The sequence below is a fragment of the Schistocerca nitens genome, chromosome 2 (assembly GCF_023898315.1).
Source record: "Schistocerca nitens isolate TAMUIC-IGC-003100 chromosome 2, iqSchNite1.1, whole genome shotgun sequence".
In the NCBI taxonomy this organism is placed as follows: Eukaryota; Metazoa; Arthropoda; class Insecta; order Orthoptera; family Acrididae; genus Schistocerca; species Schistocerca nitens.
In genome coordinates this window covers 1,028,463,388-1,028,487,881 of record NC_064615.1, presented here as the reverse complement: position 1 = coordinate 1,028,487,881, position 24,494 = coordinate 1,028,463,388, and positions in this window count along the sequence as shown.

Here is a 24,494-nt window from a genome sequence, read left to right as displayed (position 1 = left end):
GATATATAAACCATGAAATGAAAATAATGACAGAACAAAAATGTATGGAAAGCCCTTGCTGCTTAACTGGGGATGTGATACGTCATGCAACGTCATTTAATGTAACAGTTGAAAGTTGACTGGATTTGCAGATGAAATTGTTTGGTTTTCATATTACACTGGAGCTCTAAAGAAACTCGTATAGGCATGCGTATTCAAATTCGGATATATGTGAACGGGCAGAATACGGCGCTGAAGTCGGCAACGCCTTTATAAGACAAGTGTCTGGCGCAGTTGTTAGGTCGGTTACTGCTGCTACAATGGCAGGTCACCAAGATTTAATTGAGTTTAAACGTGGTGTTCTAGTCGGTTCACGAGCGATGGGGGACAGCATCTCCGAGGTAGCGATGAAGTGGGGACTTTCCCGTACGACAATTTCAGGAGTGCACCCTGAATATCAGGAATCCGGTAAAACGTGAAATCTCCGACATCGCTGCGGTCGGAAAAAAGTCCTGCAAAAACGGGACCAACGACGACTGAAGAGAATTGTTCAATGTGACAGAAGTGCAACCCTTCCTCAAATCGCTGCAGATTTCAATGCTGGGCCATCAAAACGCGTCAGAGTGCGAACCATTCAACGAAACATCATCGACACGGGCTTTCGGAGCCGAAATCCCACTCGTGTACCCTTGATGACCGCACGACACAATACTTTACGCCTCACATAGGCCCGTCAACACTGACACTGGACTGTCGATGACTGGAAATATGTTGCCTGGTCGGGCGAGTCTCGTTTCAAATTGTATCGAGCGGATGGACGTGAACGAGTATGGAGACAATCTGATGTGTCCATGGAACCCGCGTGTCAGCAGGAGACTATTGAAGCTGGTGGAGGCTCTGTAATGATGTGGGGCGTGTGCAGTTGGAGTGATATGGGACCCCTGATACGTCTAGATATGATTCTGACAGATGACACGTACGTAAGTATCCTGTCTGTCCATTTGTGTATTACGACAGAATTGGACAATTACAGCAGGACAATGCGACACCCGGACGTTCAGGATTGCTACAGAGTGGCTCCAGGAACACTCCTCCGAGTTCAAACACTTCGGCTGGCTACCAAACTCCCCAGACTCGAACATTATTGAGCATATCTGGGATGCCTTGCAACGTGCTGTTCAGAAGAGATGTCCACCCCCAACGGGTTTAAGAACACCCCTGCAGGATTTATGGTGTCAATTCCTTCCAGCATACTTCAGACATTAGTCGAGTCTATGCCACGTCGTGTTGCGGCACTTCTGCGTGCTCGCAGGGGCTCTACTCGATATTAGGCACGTGTGCCAGTTTCTTTCGCTCTTCAGTTTATTTGAAGGAGAAAATGAAGGTTAAGGTATAACGACCCTTGGACGATGAAGTCATTAGAGAGGGAGCACAGCGTAAGACTGGACAAGAATGTGGTACGAAATCGGTGTGCCCCCTTCAAAGGAACAATTTTTGTTTTCTCCTTATTCGACTGAAAAACTATAAATCAGATGGCCGAATTTGAACCCTGAATCTCCCAAAGACAATTCCACTACGCCACCATGCTTGGATTATTGGAAGGAGGGACATTTAGGGGTTAATGTCCCGTCGACGAGGTCACTGAAGACGGAGCACAAGTTCGCATTAGGAAAGGATGGGATATAAGCTCTACCCTATCATTTCGAAGTAACCTCACCGGCATTCGTCTTAGCGGTTTAGGGAAATCACGGATGGATGCCTGGAACTGGTATTTGAGCCGCTATCCTCCCGAGTACGAGCTTCAGGTAATTAGAGACGGTTGACGTAGCTGGTATTATAATATAAAAAGTCTGGTACAAGAGAGATGAGACCCATAGATACCATAAAGTAGCACCTGCGCCCGTGGACTATGTCGTATTCCTTGATTCCTAAAGGGTCTTCGACACAGTTCCAAACTGCCACCTAAAGAGTAAAATACGAGCGTACGGAATATCAGGCGAACTAACTGATTGGATTGAAGAGTTCCTAGCAAACAGAACACAGTATCTCATTCTGAACGGAGAGAAATCTGTAGACGTAAGACTATCTTTGTGTGTACCTCAAGAGAATGTTTAGGACCATTACTTTTCCCAGTACAAAATACAAGTGGCGATCCCATAGTTCCCGTGTGATGGCGTTTTAGCAGCGTAAATTTTACCTAGCGCCACTTTGATGCGAGTATATAAGCACAAACAAGTAGGCAAGGGATTAGTGTGGCATTCGTGTGTTTCTGACGTGCGTGCGATAAATGCTGAATCGCGAACTATGACGACGTTACACACCAAATACGTTCAAACAGAACCAACTTCTTTTCTTGGCTGCCGAAGGACAAACACCAGCAGACATTCATCGGAGAATGAACAATGTGTATGGTGCAGCATGCCGGTTGAAAACCAGTCTTCTGAAACGGTGCCCCAAGTTCTGTGGTGGTAGCGATTCGATACAAAACGCCGTTTCCCATAACTCAAATGTCGTAACGCAGAAGTCACGCCACCTGAAGTGGGAGACATTTGAGCATCCGCCCTGTAATCCTGATTTCTTCCCATGCGGCTGTCACGTCTCAGGTCCCTTATAAAGGCCTTGAATGGTCGACGCTTCCTGTCGAACGAGACTGTGCAGCAGACACTCACGGACTTCTTCTCGCAGCAGGACACGATTGTTTTAACAAAAGGGTGTATTCAGCCTGGTACCTCGGTGTGATGTCTCAGTGCTCTCGGCGATGTTACCTGATTGGCATACCTGTTCCGGTCTTCGAACAGAAACTTTTCGATCGCCCCTAACACAAATGACCAACTGGATAACGTCTTATGGTGGTTTTCGGAGATGATGCTGTTGTGTATAGAAAAGTCGAACAGCTCGAAAATTCTAGTGAAGTCCAGGAACACCTGGAGAGGATCGATGCTTGGTGCAGGGATTCGCAGTAGCCCCTCAGTATAGTAGTAATTGACGGATCATAAATAGGCGGAAGGAACCATTACTGTATGATTAAACGTTTGCAGATCAATCACTAGAAACAGCGACATGCATAAAATTCTAGGATTATGTGCACGGAGCGATATTAAGTGTCATGACCACATAAAACTAATACACTACTGTCCATTAAAACTGCTACGCCAAGAAGAAATGCAGATGATAAACGGGTATTCATTCGACAAATATATTATACTAGAACTGACATGTGATTACATTTTCACGCAATTTGGGTACATAGATCCTGAGAAATCAGTACCCTGAACAACCACCTCTGGCCGTAATAACGGCCTTGATACGCTTGGGCATTGAGTCAAACAGAGCTTGGATGGCGTATACAGCTGCCCATGCAGCTTCAACACGATACTACAGTTCATCAAGAGTACTGACTGGCGTATTGTGACGAGCCAGTTGCTCGGCCACCATTGACCAGTCGTTTTCAATTGGTGAGAGATCTGGAGAATGTGCTCGCTAGGGCAGCAGTCGAACATTTTCTGTATCCAGAAAGGCCCGTACAGGACCTGCAACATGCGGTCGTGCATTATCCTGCTGAAATATAGGGTTTCGCAGGGATCGAATGAAGGGTAGAGCCACGGGTCGTAACATATCTGAAATGCAACATCCATTGTTCAAAGTGCCGTTAATCCGAACAAGAGGTGAACCCACCTATTCCATATTCTGCTACCAGTCATTGGATCTCGACCAACGCGAGCAGCAATGTCGCGATACGATAAACCGCAATCGCGATAGGCTACAATCCGACCTTTATCAAAGTCGGAAACGTGATGGTACGCATTTCTCCTCCTTACACGAGGCATCACAACTACGTTTCACCAGGCAACGCCGGTCAGCTGTTGTTTGTGTATGAGAAATCGGTTGGAAACTTTCCTCATGTCAGCACGTTGTAGGTGTCGGCCACCGGTGCCAACCTTGTGTGAATGCTCTGAAAAGCTAATCATTTGCATATCACAGCATCTTCTTCCTGTGGTTAAATTTCGCATCTGTAGCACGTTATCTTCGTGGTGTAGCAATTTTAATGGCCAGTAGTGTAGCAGGTAAGCAATACTGAAGACAGAGATTTATTGGAAGAATTTTTAGGAAGTGTGGTCCACTCACAAAGGAGATAGGAGGTAGCTTACAAAACTCTCGTTCGACCAATACTTAACGGTCATCAGTCTGGGATCCATACCAGATAGCACTGATAGAGTAAACAGAGAAGATATAAAGACGAGCAGTGCGTTTAGTGACAGGTCGCTTCAGTAAGCGCCAGAGTGTAACGGATGTGGTGGTGGTAGTTAGTGCTTAACGTCCCGTCGACAACGAGGTCATTAGAGACGGAGCGCAAGCTCGGGTTAGGGAAGGATTGGGAAGGAAATCGGCCGTGCCCTTTCAAAGGAACCATCCCGGCATTTGCCTGAAACGATTTAGGGAAATCACGGAAAACCTAAATCAGGATGGCCGGAGACGGGATTGAACCGTCGTCCTCCCGAATGCGAGTCCAGTGTGCTAACCACTGCGCCACCTCGCTCGGTCGAGTGTAACGGAGAAGCCAAGTTCGGTGGTAGACGCCGCAAGGGAGGTACCCTGCACCATGGCGAGGTTTACATTTAAAATTCTGGACACGTACCTTTCAAGGACAGCCAGCCAATATATTTAGCCCTCCTATCGCGAATAGACCACGTAGGGATTCGAGCTTACACTAACGTTTACCAATTATCTTTCTTGTCATGAACCATTCGCGACTGGAACAGGAAAGGGGGATGTGACAGTGGTGCGCAAAGTATCTTCCAACACACACCGCAAGGTGGCTTGCGGAGTATAGCTGTAGATGTAGACGTAGACAGAAATGGAAAAAGTCCAAAAAAAGTGAATAAACACACTGCTTTGTCTTTAGGAGAGTACTAATGATTCGATCACGCTGCTATGTTATCCACAATTTTCCCCACAGAAGGGTCCTTGCTCTTTTTGTATGTCGTTTGATTGTGCGGATGGTGTTACTCGTTTCCCTCTGAACTATATTATTCTTGTAATATCTGAATTCCTGCTGTAACCCACGTCTTGACCAATACGTCCTACATATTACTATTCGCAGTTACCCGTGTCATTTTCCCAACTTACACAGCCAGACTAATTAGTCAAGGATATAAGGTTACTATCCGCTCGAATGATTATCGTCCATTAGTCTTGCACACTTGTCAGCACGAATGTGGTTATTAGGCTGTTTCCCACGATTGTTTAAGCAAATGCATAACTGTTTCTAAATTTTCACGTCAGAAATCACTATTCGTTAACAATTTATGTGTGATAATGAATACAGGGTGGTCCACTGATAGTGACAGGGCCAAATATCTCACGGAAGAAGCGTCCACCGACAAAACTACAAAGAACGAAACTCGTCTAGCTTGAAGGGGGAAACCAGATGGCGCTATGGTTGGCCCGCTAGAAGGCGCTGCCATAGCTCAAACGGATATCGACTGCGTTTTTTTAAATAGGAACCCCCACTTTTTATTACATATTCGTGTAGTACGTAAAGAAATATGAATGTTTGAGTTGGACCACTTCTTTCGCTTTATGATAGATGGCGCTGTAATAGTCACAAACGTATAAGTACTTGGTATCACGTAACAATCCGCCAGTCCGGACGGTATTTGCTTCGTGATACATTATCCGTGTTAAAATGGACCGTTTACCAATTGCGGAAAAGGTCGATATCGTGTTAATGTATGGCTACTGTAATCAAAATGCCCAACGGGCGTGTGCTATGTATGCTGCTCGGTATCCTGGACCACATCATCCAAGTGTCCGGACCGTTCGCCGGATAGTTACGTTATTTAAGGAAACAGGAAGTGTTCAGCCACATGTGAAACGTCAACCACGACCTGCAACAAATGATGATGCCCAAGTAGGTGTTTTAGCTGCTGTCGCGGCTAATCCGCACATCAGTAGCAGACAAATTGCGTGACAATTGGGAATCTCAAAAACGTCGGTGTTGACAATGCTACACCAACATCGACTGCACCCGTACCATATTTCGTGTACAGTTCTGCCACTGGGCACAAGAGAAATTACGGGATGACAGATTTTTTGCACGCGTTCTATTTAGCGACGAAGCGTCATTCACCAACAGCGGTAACGTAAACCGGCATAATATGCACTATTGGGCAACGGAAAATCGACGATGGCTGCCACAAGTGGAACATCAGCGACCTTGATGGATTAATTTATGGTGCGGCATTATGGGAGGAAGGATAATTGACTCCCATTTTATCGATGGCAATCTAAATGTTGCAATGTATGCTGATTTCCTACGTAATGTTCTACCGATGTTACTACAAGATGTTTCACTGCATGACAGAATGTCGATGTACTTCCAACATGATGGATGTCCGGCACATAGCTCGCGTGCGGTTGAAGCGGTATTGAATAGCATATTTCATGACAGGTGGACTGGTCGTCGAAGCACCATACCATGGCCCGCACGTTCACCGGATCTGACGTCCCCGGATTTCTTTCTGTAGGGAAAGTTGAAGGATATTTGCCATCGTGATCCACCGACTACGCCTGACAACATGCGTCAGCGCATTGTCAATGCATGTGCGAACATTATGGAAGGTGCTCGCTGTTGAGAGGAATGTCGTTACACGTATTGCCAAATGCATTGAGGTTGACGGACATCCTTTTAAGCATTTATTGCATTAATGTGGTATTTACAGGTAATCACGTTGTAACAGTATGCGTTCTCAGAAATGATAAGGTCTCGTGGGTACATGTAGCACAGTGGAACAACCAAAATAAAATGTTCAAACGTGCCTACTGAAACGTCCCCCTTTGAACAACTATACATGACTGTGCTTAAACTGACACACAATATTTTTTAGCGCAACGCAATCTGACTTTCAAAAATCTCTACAAAAGAATGGCCCTGACTAACATTAACCTATACGTTTCACAAATCACTTACCTCACAAAAATCTTGGTTACTCGAACTACTGCAATACAGCGAGCGCCACTACTGCCAGCTAAATAAAAGATTCAAACTACGGAAGGCACTAACTACTGATAGGCATAGTTAGCAAATGAAAGATTTTAATAGAGAACAAACAATGTATTTACCTTAATAGTCATAATATATATAGCAGTTCATGACATCCAGTCTTACAAATTTCAAAACTCCACTATCTCTCTTCCCACATCCACCACTGCTGGCGGCTCACCTCCAACTGCGCAACGTTATGCGCTGTTAACATCCAGCTGCCCAACACTACAATGGCAGACAACAATTCAATCTAGCCACAGACTGCACACAGCACAGCCAGTGATTTTTCAAACAGAGCGCTACGTGGCGTTACCAGTAAGAAAACCTAAACAGCCTACTTACACTACGTTCAGTATATTAATATAAAAAAACCTACCTGTTACCAACTGTTCGTCTAAAATTGTAGCCATATGTTTGTAACTATTACAGCGCCATCTATCACCAAGCGAAAAAAGTGGTCCAACTAAAACATTCATATTTCTTTACGTACTACACGAATATGTAACAAATAACGGGGGTTCCTATTAAAAAAAACGCAGTTGATATCCGTTTGACCTATGGCAGCGCCATCTAGAGGGCCAACCATAGTGCCATTTGGGGTTTCCCCCTTCAAGCTCGACAAGTTTCGTTCTTTGTAGTTTTTTCGTTTGACGCTTATTTCGTGAGATATTTGGCCCTGTCACGATCAATGGAGCACCTCGTATAATAAAATTTGCACAGTGGAGACAATTTTCCTTCCTTATGTTAACTGGTGACTGTGAGGGCAAGAAATAAAGTAAAACTGACAGATTCTGAAATAGTGTAACTGAACGTAAGCGAATCCCATGACCGTGTGAATTTTTTCCGGAAAAATAAGAGAAGGCTTTGTAACTAATCAGAACATGTCTTTACTTCTTGTAAGAGTACTTCCTTTCACCACTAATCCAAATACCGTTGAAATCTGTCATAAACTTAGTCACTCACAGTAGCGCATAGTTCGATTATAACCCAGAAGAGCAGGCTGAATAGCAGAACCGGCGACAATCAGCTTTCGTTGCTCTCTCTTTCCATCCCCCCCCCCTCCTACCATTCTATTTAACCAGACCGTCTCACCTCTTTCTGCTCCCTCGCCAGAAATAGGCATCCTAGCCAGGAAATTAAACAGATTAAATCCGCAGGGGTGCGCTCTTCTCCCCTGAAGAACGGGCGGTGACCCCGCAAGAGGCGGCGGCGTGACGTACAGCTCGGACGACGGCAGACTTTCAACAACGTGCAGACACGGCTAAAAAAATTCCGCCTTCGTCTAATATAAGGGGTATGCGGCGCAGCGAAGCGAGTTCATTACTGCCTACGGTGCAGGCGTCAGAGGGACAAAGCCTTGCGTCTGGGCCGCCGTATCTGACTCGCTCGCAGGAGGGATGCCGCGCCTCCAGTAACCCCCCGCCACCCCCGCCACCCTACCGCAGCGTCTGAGTTGTTGCGAAGCGCCGGCTGGACGGACAAGCCCTTCTTGCGCCAGATGCGAATTGCGGACGAGGGAATGAACTCGCCGAAATTTTCTCCCTTGCCAGAGCCCTTAATAATTGTAACAACCAAGTTTCTTTCCTGGAATGCGAAAAATTCGTCGGTCTTCACGCGTAATGTATTCCGGGCGTCTTCCACAAGGGCCATAACTCTAAAACTGAGCGCTCTGCCAGAAGTTGTATCCTGTAAGTCAAGCCCAAAGTTATAATTAAAACGGAGCTTCCCCGTTTCTAAAACGGTGAGAGGCGATAATGCTCTCTTCAACACCTCTGATGCAGCGTAGACGGCGCAAAGGCCTAACTTTTAGAACATTCATTCATATTTGAAACCCTGTTGCTCGCCATTTTGTCCCACTAAAAACGACGAAGACCCAAAGATAGTCAGACATATGACCTGCAGTTGATGGATAAAATCCCACAGAAGGACTATTATCGAAGCTATTAATTGCTAAGTCCCCATCCAGTATTTGTTGAATAATACAGGGTTATTCACAAGTAACTCTGGGATTTTAGAAGACTACAAGACATAAAGAAGGTAGAATCATATCAACGGATGGGACATCTCTCCAAGATTTTAACACACATTACAGGCGCTTAAGGGTCTACTCTCCTCAATCAGCCAATAATATACGCGATTTTTACAATTTTTTAGAAACTAATGCAGCAATTAGCTTTTTTTTAAAAAGACATTCAGTCATCGTTAAGCCCCCCATCCGAGAAGTTAACGTTGCTCTGTCCAAAATGAGGTGTGTCCATGATGGAAGGCCTGCAATCTGCAAATTTACCTGGAATTAAAATAAAAAATAAAAAATCCTTTATCTGTGCGATAATGCACACTGAGTAATAGCACGTGTTTTTTCCCCATTTGAAGAAGTAGTAAAACTCAGGTCGTTTGAGACAAAGATGTAGTTCTACCGTGTGTTTTTGGTCACGTTTTTTGCAGTAACTAATGAATAAATTAAAGTAAAAAATAGCCCATTAGCCCTTTCGGACATGCCCGAGGATTAATTCATCCCAATTTCAAAAAGATATCTTTTTCAGTGTGCCGGCAGACCATTCCGTCATCTTGACGTACAGTTTGCTCACGATCAAGTCATAATCGGTAATGCTAAAAATGCCGTTAAGTGTAGACAACAACACATAAAATGAGCGAGGTTGTTGCTGCATATGATATGAAAGTTCCCACGAGTAGAGGAAAAGGTGATAAATAAACAAATATTTAATCGGACAAATACTAAATTTAAATACTTGGGGTATTATCTTAGGTATACAAAGCCAGACGAGACCCAATAGAGGTTCAAAGTTTTCTGCATTTGTGGAGTACAACGCGGCATACGTTAAAACGCAACGTTCGAAAGGAAAGCCTACTCCAAGTTACAGCTCCCACGTACTTGTTACACAGATGCGACGTCTGAAGTCTAATTTCCAACCAAATAAGACAAAATAAATCGTTGAAAATGAGGTTTCTTCGCTATGAAGCGAGATGGTTCTTCTTACATCTTAAATACTGATATTATGCAGGAATTAAACGTTTTGTCAGTTACAAATATTATAGCAAAACACAGAATAAAGTGGAGGGTCCCCTTGCAACACAAGAAAGACAATAGTATGACTAAAATTGCTTTGCTATGTAATCGCAGAGGAAAACCGAATATTCGCTAACCTTTATTTAAAAATAGTGTCAATAGTTCTGATGCGGAACAGGCCAATGCGTCTAACCCTTGATGTCGATGAAAATGATGACCAAAAGCAGCCTTTGGCACACAGGGAAATGTGGCTTGCGGAGTATAAATTTAGATGTAGAAGTCAGATGAAACAAAGATGCTAGTAGTAACCAAAATGTTTTACACAAACCGACAACCTGTGACGTACCTTGTCATTATCAGCATTTTTTGTTTAGTTATATTTGGAAATAGCACGGCGATTAGTACATTGTAGTATTTTCTCGAGCTGTAACGTATAGACCTACAGAATGGAAGTGGTGGGCTGCTCGTACAGTCGGAGGGTGATCGAGCAGCGTGGCACACAGACTGCCACTGAATGATAACCACTGCCCATCGCGAGACTGAATGACGCCTGGTGTTGTTGCGGTCACGTGACACTCTAAGAAAACTATATAAGCAGAGCAGAGACGAATGCGAAGACACTGGAGCTCACTCTGCCTCTGGAGCAGACGGTATCAGCAATGTAAAACGTAAGCATACATCACGAAAACGTCTCGTGTTGCTTTCCAGGATATACAACATTTGCCTGAGAATCGGATATTTCCGAGACGCATGGAAAATCGATTACGTCGTCCCACTCCGTAAACCGAGGAAAGACCTGAGATGCCCTACCAGCTACAGACCGATCAGTCTCTTGTACACGTTATTGAAAATTTGGAGAGAATAATGTTGCACCGTCCACGACCTTTCATCGTCGACCACGACATTATTCGACATGATCAATTTGCTTTTCAGCCTTTGCTGTCGGCTAAACTCACAACTTTTACGGGTCGCCTAATGTAAATGTCGTGTGACTAGGGCCTCCCATCGGGTAGACCGTTCGACGGGTGCAAGTCTGTCGAATTGACGCCACTTCGGCGACTTGCACGTCGATAGGGATGAAATGATAATGATTAGGACAACACAACACCCAGTCTCTGAGCGGAGAAAATCTCTGACCCATCCGGGAATCGAACCCGGGCCCTTAGGATTGACATTCTGTAGCGCTGATCACTTTTCACTTTTTTTAAAAAAAATCTCATTTTGTTCGCTTTTGTTCGTTGCATCTGCTCGGGGCGGACGTCGTAAGACATTCGTTTAAGTTCGTTATTGATCGATTAACTCAGTTTTTTTTTATTACGGAGGGCAGCTGACCCTCTGACCGAACACGCTGAGCTACCGCGCCGGCACCACTCAGCTACCGCGGGCGGTCAGTCGCCTAATACATAGGCAGATTAATCCCCAAATATACAGCTGCCTTACTCCTGTACACAGGAAAGGCTTTTGATATACACTCCTGGAAATTGAAATAAGAACACCGTGAATTCATTGTCCCAGGAAGGGGAAACTTTATTCACACATTCCTGGGGTCAGATACATCACATGATCACACTGACAGAACCACAGGCACATAGACACAAGCAACAGAGCATGCACAATGTCGGCACTAGTACAGTGTATATCCACCTTTCGCAGCAATGCAGGCTGCTATTCTCCCATGGAGACGATCGTAGAGATGCTGGATGTAGTCCTGTGGAACGGCTTGCCATGCCATTTCCACCTGGCGCCTCAGTTGGACCAGCGTTCGTGCTGGACGTGCAGACCGCGTGAGACGACGCTTCATCCAGTCCCAAACATGCTCAATGGGGGACAGATCCGGAGATCTTGCTGGCCAGGGTAGTTGACTTACACCTTCTAGAGCACGATGGGGGGCACGGGATACATGCGGACGTGCATTGTCCTGTTGGAACAGCAAGTTCCCTTGCCGGTCTAGGAATGGTAGAACGATGGGTTCGATGACGGTTTGGATGTACCGTGCACTATTCAGTGTCCCCTCGACGATCACCAGTGGTGTACGGCCAGTGTAGGAGATCGCTCCCCACACCATGATGCCGGGTGTTGGCCCTGTGTGCCTCGGTCGTATGCAGTCCTGATTGTGGCGCTCACCTGCACGGCGCCAAACACGCATACGACCATCATTGGCACCAAGGCAGAAGCGACTCTCATCGCTGAAGACGACACGTCTCCATTCGTCCCTCCATTCACGCCTGTCGCGACACCACTGGAGGCGGGCTGCACGATGTTGGGGCGTGAGCGGAAGACGGCCTAACGGTGTGCGGGACCGTAGCCCAGCTTCATGGAGACGGTTGCGAATGGTCCTCGCCGATACCCCAGGAGCAACAGTGTCCCTAATTTGCTGGGAAGTGGCGGTGCGGTCCCCTACGGCACTGCGTAGGATCCTACGGTCTTGGCGTGCATCCGTGCGTCGCTGCGGTCCGGTCCCAGGTCGACGGGCACGTGCACCTTCCGCCGACCACTGGCGACAACATCGATGTACTGTGGAGACCTCACGCCCCACGTGTTGAGCAATTCGGCGGTACGTCCACCCGGCCTCCCGCATGCCCACTATACGCCCTCGCTCAAAGTCCGTCAACTGCACATACGGTTCACGTCCACGCTGTCGCGGCATGCTACCAGTGTTAAAGACTGCGATGGAGCTCCGTATGCCACGGCAAACTGGCTGACACTGACGGCGGCGGTACACAAATGCTGCGCAGCTAGCGCCATTCGACGGCCAACACCGCGGTTCCTAGTGTGTCCGCTGTGCCGTGCGTGTGATCATTGCTTGTACAGCCCTCTCGCAGTGTCCGGAGCAAGTATGGTGGGTCTGACACACCGGTGTCAGTGTGTTCTTTTTTCCATTTCCAGGAGTGTAGATGGGAGGGATAGGTTGCTACTGAAACTTCAAGACCTCCAACATATCCCACACTATTGTATTCGACTGACCAATGGCATTCTCTAGAATCAAAAAGTCATAGTTAAACTTGACGGACAGCGGTCAAGCACCGAACAACTGAAGGGAGGCTTCCCGCAAGGATCGGTCATGTCGCCGACACCCTTCGTCGTCAGCGTCAACGACCTACCGATGCTGCCTCAAGTCGCCCTTGCCCACTTTGCGGAGGATATGCCCTGTTGAAAAGTAGCAGGCGCATTATTGCGGCCATCGGAAGATTACAACGCCAACTAACAATAACAGACCATTGAGCTGCAGCAAACCATGTGCGCCTAAGTGCGGACAACGGCCATCATATTTACTCTCCGACATCCCAACCTGCGAGACAGGCTTGTTCTCCAGAACCATATCCTGCCACGGTCCAACGGAGTCAAATAATTAGGTTCTCTCTCAATCACGATTTGTTTCTCAAGCCGCACATTCAGGCCAAGAGGGTACAACTCCGTGTTCTGCACCAACTATGCCCCATTATTGCCAGTAGAGTAATGAATGCTTAGCAAAACTTCAGTTGTACAAAACAACGATCCTTCCTGCATTACTGTATGGCTGCTCCACGTGAGAATCACTAGCCCCATTAACCTTTAATCCCTCCAGACGATTCAAAATAGATACTTAACGCTTGTCGTGGATGCTGCACGATGAACTCCAATCACCGATCTATATGCGGAACTTCAAACGCTGACAGTCAAGAACTAAATCAAAGAATTGATGTGGAAACTTCTGGACAAAATTCATGCACTACAGCCAGTAGCGAGACATCTCGAATACATCGGTTCTGTAACTCCAGAACGCCGACACCGGACAAAAGTGTCTCTCGCCATTGTGGAGGTTCCTAAAGAATAGGCTAACCTCATCAACCACCATCTCAGCAGGGTATAAGGACCTCGAGCACAACCCCGCTTACGGTTCAATAAAGATAACATTAACTCGCGGACGTACATTAACTCACCGAAGAAGTCCAGCCTCTAGGAAGGTAGTAATTTGGATACACTACACACACACACACACACACAATGCAGAATCATTCTAGCGACATTACGGGGCGCAAATGGGTAAATCCACTGACATAAGAGTCTTTGACAAATACCAGATCGTAATGCCCTGGCTCATGGGTACGAGCATCTCGAGAACGACGAAACAAGTCGGCTGTTCGCGAGATGCTGTTGTGAGCATCCATGGAAAGGCGTTGAACGACGGCGAAACCACGAGTAGGCTACAAGGAGTTGGACGTCCACGATTCATCACAGAACATGGAGGTCAGACGCTCGCCCGCTCTGCAAAGGACGGACGACGATCTGCGGCATGAAATGATAATTAAATCATGACCATACTCTGCCGACAGCCGTTGATATACATCAACGGAGACAGTTCAAAATATGTGCCCCGACGAGGACTCGAACCCGGGATCTCCTGCTTACATGGCAGACGCTCTATCCATCTGAGCCACCGGGGGTACAGAGGATAGTGCGACTGCAGGGACATATCCCTTGCACGTTCCCCGTGAGACCCACATTCCCAACTTAATGTCCACACACTACATTCGTGGTGCGCCTGCCCTTTACACTCATTGCCAGCCGCAATGGCCAAGCGGTTCTAGGCGCTTCAGTCCGGAACCGCGCTGCTGCTACGGTCGCGGGTTCCAAACCTGCTTGGGACATGGATGTGTGTGATGTCCGTAGGTTAGTTAGGTTAAAGTAATTCTACACTCCTGGAAATGGAAAAAAGAACACATTGACACCGGTGTGTCAGACCCACCATACTTGCTCCGGACACTGCGAGAGGGCTGTACAAGCAATGATCACACGCACGGCACAGCGGACACACCAGGAACCGCGGTGTTGGCCGTCGAATGGCGCTAGCTGCGCAGCATTTGTGCACCGCCGCCGTCAGTGTCAGCCAGTTTGCCGTGGCATACGGAGCTCCATCGCAGTCTTTAACACTGGTAGCATGCCGCGACAGCGTGGACGTGAACCGTAAGTGCAGTTGACGGACTTTGAGCGAGGGCGTATAGTGGGCATGCGGGAGGCCGGGTGGACGTACCGCCGAATTGCTCAACACGTGGGGCGTGAGGTCTCCACAGTACATCGATGTTGTCGCCAGTGGTCGGCAGAAGGTGCACGTGCCCGTCGACCTGGGACCGGACCGCAGCGACGCACGGATGCACGCCAAGACCGTAGGATCCTACGCAGTGCCGCAGGGGACCGCACCGCCACTTCCCAGCAAATTAGGGACACTGTTGCTCCTGGGGTATCGGCGAGGACCATTCGCAACCGTCTCCATGAAGCTGGGCTACGGTCCCGCACACCGTTAGGCCGTCTTCCGCTCACGCCCCAACATCGTGCAGCCCGCCTCCAGTGGTGTCGCGACAGGCGTGAATGGAGGGACGAATGGAGACGTGTCGTCTTCAGCGATGAGAGTCGCTTCTGCCTTGGTGCCAATGATGGTCGTATGCGTGTTTGGCGCCGTGCAGGTGAGCGCCACAATCAGGACTGCATACGACCGAGGCACACAGGGCCAACACCCGGCATCATGGTGTGGGGAGCGATCTCCTACACTGGCCGTACACCACTGGTGATCGTCGAGGGGACACTGAATAGTGCACGGTACATCCAAACCGTCATCGAACCCATCGTTCTACCATTCCTAGACCGGCAAGGGAACTTGCTGTTCCAACAGGACAATGCACGTCCGCATGTATCCCGTGCCACCCAACGTGCTCTAGAAGGTGTAAGTCAACTACCCTCGCCAGCAAGATCTCCGGATCTGTCCCCCATTGAGCATGTTTGGGACTGGATGAAGCGTCGTCTCACGCGGTCTGCACGTCCAGCACGAACGCTGGTCCAACTGAGGCGCCAGGTGGAAATGGCATGGCAAGCCGTTCCACAGGACTACATCCAGCATCTCTACGATCGTCTCCATGGGAGAATAGCAGCCTGCATTGCTGCGAAAGGTGGATATACACTGTACTAGTGCCGACATTGTGCATGCTCTGTTGCCTGTGTCTATGTGCATGTGGTTCTGTCAGTGTGATCATGTGATGTATCTGACCCCAGGAATGTGTCAATAAAGTTTCCCCTTCCTGGGACAATGAATTCACGGTGTTCTTATTTCAATTTCCAGGAGTGTAAGTCTAGGGGACTGGTAACCTCACATGTTAGGTCACATAGTGCTTGGAGCCATTTGTACCATTACACTCATTACTAGTGGCAGACAATCTTACCGAGTCCAGAAATAGTTCGGGCAATACGTGTGTATCCACATAGAAGAAGAAGGTCAATGGCCGGTTAGCCTTGATACCGGGTTCGAGTCCCGATCGGGGCACACATTTTCAACTGTCCCCGTTGATGTATGTCAACACCTCTCGGCGGCTAATGGTCTTGATTTAATTGTCATTTCCTTCTAAAGCGCTGAATGGTCACCGATCTTCATACAGATCTGTGGCATATCTGACGACAGATTACAAAGCCAGTGCAGGCACAAGTGTTTCAGTGCACATCGTTCAATGCATATTGTAGAACACAGTAGTAGACAACCACTATATATTCCCATTCTGACCAACCGGCATCGTCAGTTACGACTACAGTCGCGGCACAGGATCATCGTGACTGGATCCTGGATCAACGGAAACGCGTCTGTTAGGACATAAATGTGACGCACAGATAGTCTGTAAGGTACAGTTGTTATTGCAACTGGGAGAATGCATATCTGAGTTGCTTTTGAGACTCGAAGATGGTCTCGAGTAGCAACGAAATCAATTGTCTTCAATAAGAAGTAAAGGTACAGCTGTCTATTTTATAATACAGTTTTTAACCTACTTGAGCATTCTCGCCATTTTTTTCTGTTATGATGAATAATCACAACAAAAAGCTATTGACACTGCAAGAAAACTTTCACATGTAAAAAGCTATTGCAATGCCAATAGAAGGTACTTAGTGACCAAATTCATACGAACTATAGCTCTGTGATCATGCTAGTCACTGAAACAATAAGAAACATAAATCCGAAACATAACCGGAATAAATAATTAATGAATTTTCCTCTCCCCACCTTGTCTCTCTCTCTCACTTATCAGTGTATCAAATGAAACTATATGGCACCAGAGACCTTTTGAAGTCTTAAACATATGATGTATATGGGTATAGACATATGCGACGAATGAAAATTGGTACCAAGGGTAGGAATCAAGGCAACGGCCTTGCTGCAGTGGATACACCGATTCACATCAGATCACCGAAGCTAAGCGCTGTCGGGTGTGGCCGGCACTTGGATGGGTGACCATCGGGGCCGCCTTGCGCTGTTGCCATTTTTCGGGGTGCACTCAGCCTCGTGATGCCAATTGAGGAGCTACTCGACCGAATAGTAGCGACTCCGGTCACAGAAAACCATCGTAACGACAAGGAGAGCGGTGTGCTGACCAACTCCCCTCCTATCCGCATCCTCATCTGAGGATGACACGGCGGTCGGATGGTCCCGATCGGCCACTTATGGCCTGAAGACGGAGTGCTTCGGGCTAGGAATCAAACGCGGGTGTCCTTCTACTAGACAGATACGCTAACCTCTACGCCACCCTAGCACAGTGGCAAACTACCCTAGCGCGCTTCCCTCCTCGATCCAAATTGCCATTCACGCCTCAGTCCACTTGGTATTAAACCTAAACCTTAACAGCACTGCAGAATGTCTGCAACTGTTTGGAATAGCACCTCAGCATCGAACGAAACAACATGCAGTTGTGCAAAGCCATTGTGCCAGGGGTGGCGTAGAGGTTAGCGTATCTGCCTAGTGAGAAGGACACCCGCGTTTGATTCCCAGCCTTGGTACAAATTTGCATTTGTCGCTTCAGTCTGCACAATACATAACAAATGTTCGAGACTTCAAAAGGTCTCTGAAACTACATAGTTTCATTGGATTAAAGCACCTATCGTCGGGTTTCAGTCAGGAGTCCCCTTTCGTTCGAGGCTGAGATACTATGCCAAAACAGCTGAAGAGGTAAGTGGGAATTGCACGTGGTCTGAGGGGTGAAAGGGGAATATGGACTGAGGACGGAGGCGTGCTAGAGCAGTCCGTGCAGTTGTGCAAAACTACTTTGCGAATGTGGCGTAGTGGTTAGAACATCTGCCTAGTGAGCGGAGCACCTGGGTTCGAATCCCGACCGTGGTACAAATTCTCATTTGTCGCTTCAGTCTGCACTTACATATTATCTGTATATGTCACAACATACGCTGCTTATAAAAGGTCGGTAGTATGAGCAGTGGCTCATTAAGCCTAAGTAAAGATCGGGGATAACCCGGAGAATGAGCGCCAATCAGTCGTTACCTCAACGAGAAATATTAATAACAGTATTCAGTTTTTATATAGAAAATACCGGAGCAAATCTACCGGTGACTGGCCACTATCGTACCACCATTACAATGCAGTAAACTTCGAGATTTGGTAAGCAAATACAGAGAACAGTCACCTTAATTTACACGAAGACGTACTGATCAGTAAGGTACGGTGCTGTAGTTATTTTATTGCGCGCTAACTCCGTCAGTCGGCGTGTACATATGGTCCAATTGCGGCATGCGCATAGGCTTTGATGTTAATAGTATTCATTCTCAAAACAGTTATGTCCGTTAATATCAGAGGTGTATTTCTGTAAAATTCAAGACGGTTATTTACAATACCGCGCGGGATTTGCCGAGCGGTCTTAGGCGCTGCAGTCATGGACTGTATGGCTGGTCCCGGCGGAGGTTCGAGTCCTCCGTCGGGCATGGGTGTGTATGTTTGTCCTTAGGATAATTTAGGTTAAGTAGTGTGTAAGCTTAGGGACTGATGACCTTAGCAGTTAAGTCCCATAAGATTTCACACACATTTGAACATTTTTTTTTTATTTACGATCTAGACTTCCTTGTTGCGTCTCTGTTTTTCATAAATGGTAGCTATCTACAATTATATTAGAGCGCACATATTGCAATTTTTTTTCATAGTTGGCGATACCGACATCATCCGAAAAAACGCACACTGAGCAAAAAGGAGATTGTCTATAAGTTAACTAAAGAAGGTAATTTAAGGACGGATTAATTTCAGCTTGCGTGGGACGGATGTTGCAAACGCGCACAAAAATCTTCGGCGATGACGAGGGCAGTGAGGAGTGTTTCGTGATTTTCCGCCACCGCTGCTTTTGTGATCTTTGTCGCTTTTGACGTAACAAGTTGTCCGGGCGCTGTGTCTGCGACAGCTATTTCGTAACAGGCAGCGCGGTGGGATGGCGCTGTCCTCATTAGCACAGACGTGGGAGCGACCTCGTCGGTCGCCTCACATTATTTATCGGGCTTTCGGGTCGCAGCGCTGGCTCTGTCCTGCGGGCGTTCGTAAGCTCGTCACGGTGGCCGGCCACAGGCTGGCCACTGCGCATGCGCGGCCGCTCGCGCTCGTTCGCGCAGCGACTTGTCGGCCGCATCAGCCGCTACGACGCGGCGGCGGCAGTGGCGCACGGCCCTTGTTAACCCGCAACGCTAATCCGCGACCCGGCCAGCGGCGCTCCTGATTGAGTTGCCACTTGTACTAATTTAGCTAATTCGCCGCGAGCTCACCACCCACTCGACACCGCCGGCGCTGGCCGGATCGCACCCAGGTCAGCGCTGTTCAGCGCACCAGCACGTCTCTCACGCTGACACACGTTCTCTTCTTATTGCAGCTGCATTTGCACCAGTTCAGTGTCGCCCTCCTTCCCTTAATATCATACGCTACATGTTTCGTTAAAATTCATGGTGAAATCTTTGTCTGTCCTTAATTGGCATACTTTGCTACCAGTTTCGGTCAACGGCCATTACCAAGCTCAGCATAAAACGAATAAATCAAACCATTACATATTACACAGTTTAGAGGGAAATATAAGATTAAATACTATATCACGTACTGGCATAAACGGCAAGAAAGTTATACCATAATTCTTACAAAAGCAATTTGCGCTTTTGAGCCCAATATAGTACGTAAAAATTTTTCATAATAATATCTGTGTCCATTAGTTACTGTCGAAAAGCAAGTCCACACCCACAGTAGGTAACATACATTAAGATTTAATTAGGCCAAACAGTCAAGGATACAGTCAAAGACAACACCACGACAGAGATAAAAACTATAGTACATGCTAGCAATAGAAGTATCAATTTGCTAAGAGGCATTATAATCTTTGGTTCCATGAATGGTGACCAGATGCATTTGTTTAAAAAGGTGTACAAACAGCTTCAAAACGGAGGACAAAGGAAGAAAAAAAGAGGACACAACGAACGGGTCAACTGCAGATGGGGATACCACCCGCCAGCTTTGGACAAGTCACGTGACTGCCGGGAATTACCGGTAAAACTACTAGTTAATTGTTACTGGTGGTCAGGTGGTGATTCCCAGACCAACATTTTTTTTTAAATTAAAAACATTGACTGTGGTGAGAGTGTGGCATCAACTGTTTTTATATTTACGCGTAGTTTTAAGATTTAGCAAAGACGGCTGCCTAAACGCCACTCCTGATAGGTTAATTTCATGTGTCTTGTCCATCTGCAGTATTCCCCATCAAACATATGTTAAATTTTAATAAATGAGTTTAATTTATAGACATAAATACATACATTCCTTAACAATTATTGATACTTCTCGGAGGAACCAATTTTTTGCAGAAGTTTAGGCTTACTTAACAGATAATTGTAAAATGACACTCATGAAAATTCTTTTAAATTATATTGGACGATCAACAAACCTTTCATTGACTCAAGGTTTAATCTATTCGTCTCATCAGTCCACTGTGTGGTAATTAGAGAAAATTTTCTTTCAGCATTAGCATTATGCCCTGAAATACTGAAAAAGTATTCAGCAAGTTTCAGCAACTCTGAATGACAGTCAACTGACTTACTGTCACAAAAAACTTTATCCATTTTTTACTACAAGATAAAGTCCTAAATTCTGGATCATCATTATTCCTTTTTAGAAATTGACTGAAATTGCAAAACTGATGAAAACATTTTGCATCTTCAATTTCAAAGGCTTTACATTTCTCCTGCAAATATACAAGGCTTTTCTCAACATCACTGTTGCAAAAATCATTTTTAAGTGACATCCATCTAAAACATGAGAAGCCCTCAAACATATAGAGCCACCGTTTGAAATATTCATGGCATGACTGATAAAGTAAAATAGCTTCCTCCATAAAAAGTTTGACTTCTTTCTTGAAGCCTTCCTCTGTTGCAATTTTCAGGATCCGCCTGACCTTAAGGCAAACGAATTTGTCACTTAATCGATCTTCAAGCACCTTACATACTGACTCTAAAATTTCAATGGCATCAACCACAGAGTTGTCCTCCTTTCCTAATTCCAGAATACTTGCACTGGACAAAGACATCAATGAATGCAAATACCATAAGTAAGCTTCACTCAACCTGCTCTCAAAAAATTGAAACAAAACCTTTCGTGGTTTGCTTTCAGAGAGAAAGTAAGCTTTAAGAGCAGCATACATTTCCAGTATCCTTTCAATGGCTGGAAAGAGAGACAGCCACCGAATCTTCACATGAGATAGGACTTGATTGTAATTAACTTCAACAAATTCATTAACTTTATTACGCTCAACTTTGTGAGAAAGCCGGACACTGTAAAAATCCGCCCGGACCCCGTACAAAGAGCTAAAAAGGAGGACATGTCTGGATTAATTCGGACGTCTGGTCACCCTAGTTCCATGTAAACACAGTACATTAGTGAGCTATATCGTGAAATACCGTACACACAAACGTATTACATCAAGAAATATCACACAGGCGACATTTGTAACTGAAATACATCGTAACTGCCAAAAATAAATTGGTTGAAACCATATAAACAATTTATTGACGTCAGCACACCAGGAAAGCCACACTGGGGAAATTTTTTATACTACAAAACATCGCAATTGTCGAAAAATAAGTCCACTATGACATATTACTGGCCTAGGATGTTGCTATGTTAACAGACAAATACCAAAATATTATATAGTAGCAAGTAATCATCGGCTCACAAAATGATGCATTGTAAAATTTCATGTGCAGTGTGCATAACAAAAAAGCCAACTTCACACAGTATCCTATGCCATAATATGCAGGGTGATTCAAAAAGAATACCACAACTTTAGGAATTTAAAACTCTGCAACGACAAAAGGCAGAGCTAAGCACTATCTGTCGGCGAATTAAGGGAACTATAAAGTTTCATTTAGTTGTACATTTGTTCGCTTGAGGCGCTGTTGACTAGGCGTCAGTGTCAGTTGATGCTAAGATGGCGACCGCTCAACAGAAAGCTTTTTGTGTTATTGAGTACGGCAGAAGTGAATCGACGACAGTTGTTCAGCGTGCATTTCGAACGAAGTATGGTGTTAAACCTCCTGATAGGTGGTGTATTAAACGTTGGTATTAACAGTTTACAGAGAATGGGTGTTTGTGCAAAGGGAAAAGTTCTGGACGGCCGAGCACGCATCCAGCAAGCATTTGTTCGCAGCCCAGGAAAATCGACTCGCAGAGCTAGCAGAGAGCTGCAAATTCCACAATCAACTGTATGGAGAGTCCTACGAACTAACTACCTGAACGTCAACTACCCGAGGCGATGGATCGGCCGCCAGGCAGCCCGTGACAGAGCACTTCATCACTGGCCTCCAAGAAGCCCTGATCTTACCCCCTGCGATTTTTTCTTATGGGGGTATGTTAAGGATATGGTGTTTCGGCCACCTCTCCCAGCCACCATTGATGATTTGAAACGAGAAATAACAGCAGCTATCCAAACTGTTACGCCTGATATGCTACAGAGAGTGTGGAACGAGTTGGAGTATCGGGTTGATATTGCTCGAGTGTCTGGAGGGGGCCATATTGAACATCTCTGAACTTGTTTTTGAGTGAAAAAAAACCTTTTTAAATACTCTTTGTAATGATGTATAACAGAAGGTTATATTATGTTTCTTTCATTAAATACACATTTTTAAAGTTGTGGTATTCTTTTTGAATCACCCTGTATTATAACAGCAACATGCATTCCGCTTGAAAATAAAGACAAAAACTTAATCACACATTTACATCCACATACGCAGTGGAAGATGTGTGTGTGTGGGGGGGTGGGGGCGTCGGTGGGGGGGGACCTTTCTAAACAGTCGAATTTTTTATGAATGTGAGTGTGGAACATACTACAGAGAATGCAGGAGGAAGCAGTGCTAATACCTATCAAAATAAGAGGTCACCACTAGGATATAACCAAATAAAACTATAAAAGACATAGGAAATCAGGGGGGAATCTGGGAATTGATCATATCTAACCATCAGAAAAACTGGAAGTGAAGTAGACAATAAAAAAATTACCATAGGACCCATGCTATTCAGTCAGATGTGGGCCAGATCTGTGGCACGTACACAATCCTAAAAATACCTAACTTCAGACATCTTTTGAAACAACGTATCATAACCAATATCTGTTATGTTTAAGAAATACATTTTACACCTACACCAACATCTGTGATAAATTTCACACCCAAAAACAATTATCCAGTCGCAGAGTCTGTAGCAGGTATAACAGCGATAAGTGAGAAAGACTGCAGGCAGACAGTGTCCACATAACATTTTTGTAGCATTATTAGAATGGTTTTAGTTTACCGCCACTGGCGACAGGTTTGCAACGGCAGTTTTTCGCTCTTCAGGAAAAAAGATTATGCAATTTCAATATTGAAAAAAACTAAAAAGGTAAAGTAGTTGATTTTTATGAGAAGACAATGCTGAGACGAATAATTTCCTCATTGTGAGGATCATATGATGAGAGTACATGCTAATACTGTGGGCAGGGATTGGAGTCTGAGGAGTATTGGTAGGGATGTTATATGGAAAAGATGTGAGACATCTACACTATTTGATCAAAAGTATCCGGACACCTGTCTGAAAATGACTTACAAGTTCGTGGCGCCCTTAATCGGTAATGCTGGAATTCAGTATGGTGTTGGCCCACCTTTAGCCCTGATGACAGCTTCCACTCTCCCAGGCATACGTTCAATCAGGTGCTGGAAGGTTTCTTGGGGAATGGCAGCCCATTCTTCGCGGAGTGCTGCACTGTGGAGAGGTATCGATGTCGGTCGCTGAGGCCTGGCACGAAGTCGGCGTTCCAAAACATCCCAAAGGTGTTCTATAGCATTTATGTCAGGACTCTGTACAGGCCAGTCCATTACAGGGATGTTATTGTAACCACTCCGCCACAGGCCGTGCATTATGAACAGGTGCTCGATCGTGTTGCAAGATACATTTACGATCCCCGAATTGCTCTTCAACGGCGGGAAGCAAGAAGGTGCTTGAAACATCAGTGTAGGCCTGTGATTTGATAGTGCCACGCAAAACAACAGGAGTTCCAAGCCCCCTCCATGAAAAACACGACCGCACCATAACACCACCGCCTCCGAATTTTACTCTTGGCACTACACACGTTGGTAGATTCGCCATACCCACACGCT